The 11460-nt window shown below is 41.6% G+C and overlaps 2 long non-coding RNA genes across 2 annotated transcripts; both read left to right on the top strand.

The window, feature by feature from the left end:
* Window positions 1-1849: 1849 nt before the first annotated feature.
* On the top strand, window positions 1850-4882 carry LOC143433886 (uncharacterized). The gene is made up of 3 exons (XR_013070303.1): window positions 1850-2312; window positions 2713-4127; window positions 4603-4882. It is a non-coding gene; the product is annotated as an uncharacterized LOC143433886 (long non-coding RNA).
* A 1002-nt stretch (window positions 4883-5884) lies between these two features.
* On the top strand, window positions 5885-10860 carry LOC143433918 (uncharacterized). The gene is made up of 4 exons (XR_013070302.1): window positions 5885-7461; window positions 7824-7921; window positions 8548-8646; window positions 10633-10860. It is a non-coding gene; the product is annotated as an uncharacterized LOC143433918 (long non-coding RNA).
* Window positions 10861-11460: the final 600 nt, after the last annotated feature.

Consider the following 11460-nt stretch of genomic DNA (forward strand, 5'->3'; position numbering starts at 1 on the left):
TCCTGACCTCTGAGGCTCAGGGACATTAAGGAACATCCTTGAGATCACAGGTTTTAATTAACAAACCAAGGTATCCTTCCTGAAGTCCACCTGAATATACAGCTCCCACTCTCTGGATTATACTACCTTCCTAAGAATAGATAGAGGTCGGAGAGAAGAAAAGTATCTATGGCTACTACCATAATGAGCAGAATTGCATTCCTAACCACAAAGCACTAACATCTACTCTCACTTAATCCTCACACAGGTATCATTAACACCATTCCACATACCAGAAAACCAAAGCTTGAGGACTTATAATCAGGTAAAGGTAAAGCCAGATCCAAACGTAGGCCTGCCCAACTCTTCACTGGCTGTTTCTCTTCTATTCCAGTTACTTTATGTTTAAAGACAGTTTTCACTCAAAGTTGGTGAGCCTGCCTTCTTGTTTTTGTTTTTGCTTAAAAGCTGCATGAGCTGGGTGTGCCCATCCTCTCATTCACTCACACTGTGCACACACTCCAAATACAAGTTCACACATGCATAAGCATATGCACACACACACACATGCACATGGACACATTTGCATATGTACTCCACAAATGTATACACATGTGCACACAAACACATGTAAATCCACACCATGCCACTAGCAGTTCTTATGGGGACAGTTTATCAGGCCTTTCTCTCAGCACAGACATAAAGGTCATTTTCTGAACTTCATTGTTTTATATGTTTTTTTTTTCTTTTTTTTGCTCTTTAAACTTGCCATTTAAACATCTCAAAAGAGCTGGATGTTTTGGGGTCACATCTTTCATCCTTGGACTAGAGGCAAAGGAGGAAATATTGAGTCTTGACGTTCAAGACAACCTTAGACTGCATATCAAGAATTGAACTTTTTAAAAAGTCCTAAAAATCTTTATGAATAAGCAAATTCACAGATGACATTCTTTAATTATCATGGGGACAGGTGTACTTTTAAAAGACAAACATTGGATCTGAGGATATAGTTCAATGACAGGATCCTTGGCTAGCATGCATGAAGGGTTCTGGGTTCAATTCCTAGCACTAAAATAAATAGGTAGATGGATAGGTAGGTAGACAGACAGACAGACAGACAAATAGAATCAAAGACAATGTAGAAAACTTGGAACCCTCATGCAATTTGTGTGAATGTGAGTGACAGAGCTCCTTTGGAAAATAACCTTGAAGTTCCTCAGATGATTACACATAGTTAGCAGCTGATCAAGCAGTTCCACTGCTCGGTAACACCACGGAGACATGGGAACATGTCTACACAAAAACTTGTACACAGCCATGGGGCCACAGATTAACACTAAACGCCATTCCTCTATCACACGTTAGGCCAGCCAATGTCATAACCACTGAAGGCCCGAGATCATCAGGGGTGTGAAGCAGCATCCTCACACATTATTGGCAGATGAGAGGTCCCTCATCAGTTTAAAGTTACTAGTCTAAGTTGGGCATGATGGTGCACGCCTTCAGTGCTAACACTTGAGAGGAAGATATATATATATATATATATATATATATATATATATATATATGGAGAGAAAGAGAGAGAGAGAGAGAGAGAGAGAGAGAGAGAGAGAGAGAGAGAGAGAGAGAAACTAGTCTATGACTTTGGCTTCCAACGCCACCCATACATTCTTACACAAGAGATATGAAAGCACCTGCTTGTGAAAAGCCCTGTCCATGAATAACCATGCCTTGATCATAGCACCCCCAAACTAGATCCAGTTCAAATGTTCACACAAGAATGTAGTTTTTAAATGTTGGCATACTCATCCAACATTTAAACACAGAGGAACACTCAGCCCTAAACTGAAACTAGCCACCAGTAGATGAGTTACCACAATGTATCCATCAGATATTATGCTGAGCACAATAAGCCAGATTCAGAAGGGCGCATACTACTCCATTTCATTTTCAGGATGGTACTGGTTAGTTTGGTCAAGTTGGTGACTAGAGTCACCCAGAAAGAGGGAACCTCAGTTGAAAATTGCCTCCATTAGACTGGCTTGCAGACATGTTAGTGGGACATTTTCTTAATGAGTCGTGTGAGTGCATTGTGGGTAGTGCATTGTGATACTCACTATGAGTATGTACTCCTGGGCATGTGGTCCTGGGTTGTATAAGAACACCGACCCAGCAAGCCATGAGGAGCAAGCCTGTAAGCAGCATTCCTCCATGGCTTCTGTTTCAGTTCCTGACTTCCCTCAGTGATGGACTGTGACCTGAAAGCATAAGCTGAGATAAACCCTGTCCTCCTCTAGTTGCTTTTGGGTATGGTTTTGTCACAGCAACGAAAGGTAACTAGAACCTTGTGGGGGCGGGGTGTGGGGAGAGGGAATCACAAAAGCAGAAGCCTGAACATGAGACAGGGTGGGGAGAAGTGCAGCAGAACTCTCCACGATGCCGGACATACGCTAACTCTTATTTTGGATGCATCTATTTGTTGAAACTCATTGAATGGCACAGTGAAGATTTGTGCTGTATATACAGAATTTACCTTATACAATACCAGTCTTTTTCTTTTTTCAATCTGAATTAGCACAATTGAGCAAACAAATTCGGGATGACAGGATCCAAATTTCTCACTGTACACTTCATATGCAGAGACCGAGTCCTGCAGGGTCACCTCAGAATTTGTATTAAAAATGATAGAAGCACAAACATAACTGTGTGCGTTTTTCTCTCTCTACTTCCTAGGAAAGTGTAAAGACAAAAATCACTCCAGTGGCAGGAGGACATCAAGCAACAAGATCTTGGTTCCAAATACTATTTGCCACCGAAAGCATTGACAAACAAGATGGTTAGGGCTGACAGAAGCAAGCCTCAAGATGGATGTGGAAGATGTTGGGAGAGACTCAGGCTAAAACTAGAACAATGTCAGCAAGCTACTAAATAATAGTGTTGATAGGTTACAATCCAGTCAACAAGACAGGAATGTATAAATTCTCTCTCTCTCTCTCTCTCTCTCTCTCTCTCTCTCTCTCTCTCTCTCTCTCTCTCCCTCCCTCCCTCCCTCCCTCTCTCTCTCTCTCTCTCTCTCTCTCTCTCTCTCTCTCTCTCACACACACACACACACACACACAAACACATACAAACTAGTGGATAAGAGAAATCTTTGCCGTTACTACTAGCAACCCCAATTGGTGAGTGATATAGTTAGAAAATCATCAATGGATGCCAAAACTCATGGGTAAACTTTAGATGGGAAGGGCATATTTACATAATCTTAAAATATCTTCCCACGAATACATATTTAAGCACCAAGGTGGGGGAGGGTAACTCTGCTGTGGAGAATCTGGGCAGACACCATCTCAACCAAGTAGTTACATTCGATATCATCAATATTAAGTGAAACTCAGTCTAAATTTAATCAGGAGGACATATTGGACAAATGCAATTGGAGGGATACATTGTGAAAAAAATTTATCCTCAAGTTTATCTGTTTAATTTAATTGTTATTATTTCTTAAAGAGCCAGGGTCTTACTATGTAACCTTGGCTGGCCTAGAACTTTATATGCTGACCAGGCTGCCCTTGAATTTAAAGAGATCCTCCTGCCTCTACTTGGATTGTTCAGATTAAAGGTGCTGCACTACCACAAGTTGACTTGGTCCTCAAGTTTAAAAACATAAGAACAATAAAGACAAAGCCCCAAGAACTGGTTACAAATAAAGGTGAATCCGTATCATAACTGAAAACTGTGCATGATTCTAGACCCGAGCCTGGATTAGGCTTCAAACAACTATAAAGGCCATTAGGACATCAGATGGGATTTAAATATAAATTATTGACTAGCTAGTAATAGTGAACTAAGTTTAAATTCTCTGATTCTGTTAACGTCCCGGAGGTTATATAATGGGATGTCCTGGTTTTTAGGACAGTAGGATTAAATTAGTTAGCAGTAGAAAAGTATTACATTCCCAACTTATTTTCAAGCTTTTCAGATAGTTTCTCACCTATAATTATCTATCTGGCTATGTCTGTATCTAACATATCTGTCTTCTACATATGTATCTATTTTTTGTCTATCTATAGAAAGAGCACATGCAGCAGAATGTAATCAACAAGAATGGGGTTATCAAGAAGTCTTTATATGATCCTCACAAACTTTCTGTAAGTTTGGAATTATGTCAAAATACAAAGTTGCTCAACAATGTTAGAGAAGCTGCCAGGAGAATATTCCCTGTGGATCTCCCAAGCTCCTGCTTATCTCGTGAGCAAGGGCGGTGGTGGCTTTTGCCCCAGTCTATCTTCTGAAGAATGGCAGTATAAAGCAGATAATGGAAGATAGATATTAAATTTCCTTCTGGAGCAAAAGGCGGGTTGGTTTTCTGTTGAATGAGTATAATGAAGTTATTTCTCCTTCTGCATAAAGGGTGAGCATGTTTGGTTGCAGCTCATTGTAAAAATGTAGATCACCCAAGCTCAAGATTCCTCAGTTTTGACCACACCTATTGTATACATAGTATCTACCTGGACCCCTCCATGGTACTCTTGTGAGGCTTTGGGAGCAGATGGACTGATACACTGTCACAGTTTATGCAACTTGGTATGCCACAAATAATAATACTCTTTGTTTCTAACCCAGGAGTTTTGTGTCTGCTGCCAGCATCCCAACACTAATGGATATATTATCTTGTAAGTAGGGGAAGTCTTGAAAGTTCTTTTAGAAACAGGACAGGTGAGACAAACAATTGGTCTGGGGAGATGGTTCAGCTGGTAAAGTGCTTGCCACAAAAGCCCAAGGGTCTGAGTTTGATTCCTAGATGTCATATGCTGGTGTGGTGGCACAAGTCTTTAATCCTAGCACTCCACGGCAAAGGCAGAAGCATCTCTGTGAGTTCAAGACCAACCTGGTCTACATAGAAAGTCCCAGGCCAGCCAAGGCTATACAGTAAGACCCTGTCTCTAAAAAACAAAAAACAAACAACCAAACTTCAGGATTTATTATAAATAACTCCAGCTAGAGGTGGAGACAGGCTGAGCCCATTGACCAGCCAGCCTGGTCTAATGGGTGAGTTCCAGGTCAGCAAGAGACCCTGCCTCAAAAACCAAGATGGACAGTGTCTGAAGATTGACATCTTGATTGACCATTGGCCTACACACACACACACACACACACACACACACACACACACACACTCACTCAACAAACTTGATAATCTGTGGCTACATATTTGTTGAGTTAACTTTTCCTGGTAAAATCTGAACAAATATGAATTTACCCCATATTTACACCAGTGACAGACCAAGAAAATGATTCCACCTGAGTCTGCTTTTGTAAATCTGTGAGTCTGTTGGGCTTAACTTATATCAGCAGCTAATTGTGTCTAGAGACTGAATTTGGGATTCTTTGTCTCTAGTAGCAGGTAACTCTGTGGTGGGATCAGTGGTTGAGAACAAGTGCCTTTTCTTTGATTCTACAAAAAACAAGCTTCTATTTTATTACTTTGTTAATTTGTGTATTTTTGAAGCAGGGTCTCACTTTGTAGTCCCAGCTGGCCTGGAACTCACAGAGATCGGCCTGCCTTTGCCTCCTGAGAGCTGGGGTTAAAGGTGAGTACTACCATGCACAGCTATTTATTGAGATATTGTTTCATTCTGTAGTCAAGGCTGGTCTAAACCTTATGATCCTCTTGCCTCATCCCCCAGAGCGCTAGAATTACAAGTGGGTGCCACCATCCCTTGCTTGAAATAGTCTTATTTTTGTATGGTAACAAGCTTTCATGAAACCCTCTTGCAGGCACGTGCAACCTTTTCACAGTGTGATAAGATGTCATCTACAAAGTTCATGTTTTTTTTTTAAAGACACACACTCACGAATCGTATCATGTTTTAAGTAAGTTTACAATTTTATGTTGGGTTGTATCATAATCACTTGAACTCATGTGCTTCACAGGTGGCAGGTTAGACAAGCCCCAAATGCTCTTCCAATTTCTACATTAAAATCTCTGCTCCCTTGGTGAAGAATTTAGGGTGATGACTCTTGAGACCTTACATCAATAGATGACTTAGACAATTTTCCATAGTAATAGCAAAATCGCTGACTATTTTATGGAGAGAGGAGACTTACTTAACTTATCGTTTTGGAGCCTGGAAGTCCATGTAGACTTGCGCTGGCTCTAAGTAGGGCCTGTCTGGCTGCATTACAATATGGCAGATGGTATCAGTGTGGAGTAGAAAGGGAGGAGACGAGGCAGGAAGCTGGAGGCCAAGATGTGTCTCGGTTTTTCTATAATTACTCACTTTCAGGGCCAGCGAGTTGGCTCAGCAGGTAAAGGCATTTGTTGTACATGCCCGATACCCTGAGCTCGCTTCCCAGAACTGACATAAAGGTGAAAGGAGAGAAGCAACTGCAGAGTTGTCCTCTGACCTTCATACATGCAACTGTGGAAAAGGCATATACACATGGTCACATACATACATAAATACCCAGTAACAATAAATTAAAAAAATTAAAAACAATTCACTTTCACGAGAATTCCTTTACTTTGCAAGATCATCCCTAGTTCCTCCCAAGGGCTCTCTACCCAGTGATCCCATTTCCTCTCAGCAGGCCTCAGCTCTCACAGATTATCCTACCTCCCAGTGCTGCTACGCTGAGGAACACGATTCTGCTGCATGAGACTTTTGGGATGCATGAGACTCAAACTACATTCAATTCACAGCAACGGGAATAAGCCCTTTAAGGAAGGCTCCAGGACAAATTCCAGGACAGCCAAAGCTACACAGAGAAACCATGTCTAAAAAAAAACAAAAAAACAAAACAAAACAAAAAAAAAAAAACAAAAACAAAAATCAACCAAACAAAGGAAAAAGAAGGCTCAAAGAAAACCTCCATTAATAACATCCAAGGTGAAAGTGAGAAAGTGGGTTTCTAGAGACACAGGTCTTCATCAAACACTGAATTCACAGGTCCTGATGTCTTGTCATTGCCACCCTGCCTTTTCCCCTTCTTTGAGATAGGGTCTGAATATACAGCCATGGCCAGCCTAAGCTCCTTATATAGACCAGGCTAGCCTCGGGATCACAGTGGTCTGTCTGCCTCTCCCTCCAGAATCCTGGGATTAAATGCATGTGCCACTATGCCTGGCTTGGTTTTTATTATTGTGTTTGTCTTAAAATAATTATTTGGTAACTTCACATAGTTGCTTTAAATATTTTTCAAGAATTGTATTTTCTCAAAAATCTAGCTTTGTCTACAGAATGGCTGGTCTAACCTGAGCTACTTGGCCTTTACCAAAGGTAGACTTGGTTTATTTTCTTTCCTCAAACATTCCCTGAAGAATTCATTTGAAATAATCTTATTATCAAATGTAGTCTTTACTTTTGTGGGCGGGGGAAGGGGGCTGCAGGACAGCTCAACAAATAAAGTTGCTTGCCACCAGGGTGATAACTTGAGTTCCATCCTTGGGACCCACGTGGTGAAAGGAGGGAACCCAATCCGGTAAGTTGTCTTCTGACTTCTACACATGAACTGTGGCAAGCCTGGGCACAAGTGGGCACACATGCACATGCACGCACACTCTTACAAAACAAAATGGTACTTCATAGAATCCATTTGAGGAAGCATTATTCTATAAGGATCCCAGACAACTAAGCAAATAAGACCAAATTAACAGAGATAAGATGGTTTAAAGGGAAAAAAAATGGGTTTTGAAGGAAAGATTGCTTTGAGATGGATTTGAGAAATGCAAGGAAAACAGTGGCACACACCTCTGGTCCCAGCACTCAGGAAACAGAATTGGAAAAGATCAAAACCAGCCAAGCAAACAAAGCTAACCTAAGGGTTCTCCTCTTGTGTTCCAGGTAGCATTCTATAGGGAAAAGGGTTTGCTTCCCAGAGCACTGTTCCCAAACATCAGGGATAGTCCTGGATTACGCAATGCCTTGGAATCTCTGGGCAGGTGAGGCCCATCAATCCTCCCAACCCTTCAACCTGTGTCTACTGTCAAGCACTGTCTATCTTCACAGTTAAGTAAACACAAACATGCTTCTTTAGGAGAATTAAGGTCTATGATTTGTTTGATGTCCCCAAGTCCAAAGATGAGGCATGAGCTAGAGAAGGGTTACACAGAAAAGAAAATAACGTGTGCAGAGCCCTGAGTTCACACACCCAATACCACACACACACACACACACACACACACACACACACACACACACGCGCACACACACACTGGGCCTCAAAACTAGCCCTGCCTTGGCTACCATAGTAGGTTCTAGGCTAGCTATTGGCCATAGCAAGACCCTGTCTCAACAAAACAAAACAAAACCCCAAAGCAAAACATGACCAAGAGGCTCAGGCAACACCTTTTTATTTTTAATCAGGAAGGGGATACAATTAATAATTTGATATTAGAATATCATGCATGATCATCATAGAGTCAGCCTACCCTAAGACCTGTTATAAGTACCATAAATTTGTAAAAGTAAAATAAAACTAGGACCAGAAACATAAAACTTGAAGCAACATGCTTAAAAAAAAAAAAATCAAGTAAATTTTATTATATGTTATTTCTCTGGAAATCAGAAAGCTGTGTGCCATCACACCTGTGGAAGGAAGAGCCCGTGCTGAGGACCCAGCCCTGTGGGATTTAACAGTTCCACTGCACTGTGAACACTGGCTTAGGTGAGACTTTTATGAGAGCATCCAGTATCCAATAAGCCCCTAATATCCTGTATGATACTATATGTAAGTGCTGGCTGCCCTTTCCTATCTGGCTTTTCTAGGACTATAAAAAGGAAATGCTTTTATAACAAACAGGAACAGACACTTTTATTTATTTATGTAACTTTGGACAGGTAAAGGCGTGAAAGACATGTGCCTTTCTGGTGACTGTTTGACAGCTGAGATCTTAAATGGAACCAGAATTTCCTAAAGGGCAAACCTGATCTTGTAACATTTTTTTTTATTTCAATTTTCAATGTACTGCCTCAAAATCATTCTCCCATTGCTTATACTTTTATTGTCAAGCTGTCAAGACGGTAACTTCCTACTTAGGTTATATTTATATGAACACATAAAGTGCTTTTTATTAGATTTGCTTTGCATTGAATTAGATGGTATCTTTTAGAAGGGATGCATCCTTTGTACAATGGTGAGGAGGCTGGCCTGGGGGCATATCCTGAGAGGGAGGCGTCCTGGTGCTGGGTCTCTTTTGTTTCTGCAAGGCAATGTTATATGTGCACAACCTTCACCCAGTTCTCTGTCTGGGCCCTAGCTCACCTCAACCATGGGCTTGCTTTTGTTTTACACAGTCTCTCTCCCTTATATATAGGCCATTCACGAGAGAGAGAGAGAGAGAGAGAGAGAGAGAGAGAGAGAGAGAGAGAGAGAGAGAGAGAACAGTTAGAGGGCTGAGCCGCGAGCCATCTCCAACCCTAGCATCCCTCACAGGTCAGATCTTTAAAGATAGAATGTAAATAGAGCTGTCATGTCGGGTCTACTGTCAAAGAGGTCATCTGGTGCTCATCACACAAATGGGGCAGAATTAAAGATGGGAGGAGTAGAGAGATGGGGGAAGGGGAATGATATTCAGAAATTACCAGAAACATTGGTAGCCCTTGATTTTCTTTCCCACCCATAAATTCTGGTTAGGACTGGTTTTGGTGTCAACAAACTTCCCAGAAATCACTAGAGAAGAAATCACCCACAACCTGGATTCTGTCGTCTGGGTTTGCTACTAATGGAGAAGGCACAGGCTTTGCCCAGGACCTCATATTTTTTTAGAACGGCAGTTACTCTCACATCTGCCAGCACCAGAGGAAATTGATGGTAACCAATTGTCTAGGTGCTTTTGTTAGTGCCTCTTTTCTGCTGTGCTGGGCTACACAATTACCAGAGCCCTTGAGAATGCTTATTGTCAATAGGAGTAATTTCACATCCCATCCATTTAGTGAAGAGATGTGAAAATTGATCTCAGGTTCTGTGGTAAGACTGGAGCCAAAGCTCAGGCTACAAACGCCTTGGAGATAAACATGTGCCCCTCGCCGTTTTCATTAGGTATCGCTGTCACCCAGCCTCTAGGGAAATGAACTCAAGTCCAGCTGTCTTTCTGTGCAAGTTCAGATGTGTTCCCAATCTGGTGGAGTCAGCTGTCATCTTCATTTATTGTTAAATTTTGTAGTGGTTGTCATGAGGGTTGGCGGCCCTGAGGAGGGCGATTCTCTGTTTTATCCACAGACAGGGGAACAACGTAATTTGACACTGACTGCCAAGGAAGTCCTTCCAATTCAGCTTATTGTCTGAGCCCTTTTTTATTTGGTTTCAAAAGTCTCTTCAAAAGGGCAGCAAAATTAGCCTTAAATAGTATTTCTTGGATCGCCTTTAACAGTGGTGATAAGAAGAAAGCGGCTAGTCTTGACAGAAGTGGTTTCATTATAACTTGTTTTTATCTCGCCAGAATAAGCAAGGGACTTCAAAATGTGTTTTCATTACGGCTAAGGAGCAAGTTGTAGCTGATATCTTCGTCAGAGAAAGGGTGATCTGCGAACTCTATTATTATGTCTCTCTTTTGCTTGCAAAGCAAAGAGGAGATTTATTTGGCTTTTGTTATTTTAAAGAGAACTTCTGTTTCAATTAATGAAACACGCCAATAAGAATTTGCATTTCCAGGAGCTGGAGAGATGACTGGATGGTTAATAGCACTGGCTGCTCTTCCAGAAGAGCCAAGTTCAGTTCCCAGCACCTACGTGGCAACTCCTGGTATCTGACACCCTCTTCTGTCCTCTACAGGCGACCCGAACATATGTGGTATAAACAAACATAGATGTCACACTCCCATAAACATAAATACAAATACATTTTTTAAAAATTGCATTTCCAGAGGTTCTATCTTTCACCACAAGAATCCAGTCTTTTTATAAAACAACTTTGTCTACAAAGGAATTTTGTATACAAAAAAACCATAGTTAAGTTGAAAATCTTTAACCTAAAAATGAACCTTGGAAACAGAAGAAAAAAAAAAAGCCAGAACAACTGTTATTTTCTGTTTTCTTTCTTGACAGGTGACATTAAGCTGACATTGAGCTACAGACATGACATCATCCATGGGGTATACCCAGTGCCAAACATACTGCATTCTTTTGACCAAAAGGGAGGGTTTGTGCAGACATACAGACGTGGGCTCTGGAGCTCCAGAATTGGCCTAAGTCTGCAGACAAACAGGTCAAAGCACATTGGAGTTACACAACTCCTGCAGATGCCCAGCCTCCTCCCTCGGGCCAGCTGGAGAGTTTACATTTGTCAATTGCTTCCTTGGGGCCTGGCTCAAGATTCACTTCCTGTAGGAGCTGGTCTTCTCCTAACCCGCCTCTCTCAGCCCTGCTGCACATCTGCTCATGCCTCATCTCACACTCGGCTCTACTCTGCCAGGGCCCTGTCTACATTTTCCCTCACTCTCAGTTTCTTCTCTGCCTCTATCTTTTTGGCTTAAGGGGGAAA

Source organism: Arvicanthis niloticus, unplaced genomic scaffold (genome assembly GCF_011762505.2).
Source record: "Arvicanthis niloticus isolate mArvNil1 unplaced genomic scaffold, mArvNil1.pat.X pat_scaffold_425_arrow_ctg1, whole genome shotgun sequence".
NCBI classification, from domain to species: domain Eukaryota; kingdom Metazoa; phylum Chordata; class Mammalia; order Rodentia; family Muridae; genus Arvicanthis; species Arvicanthis niloticus.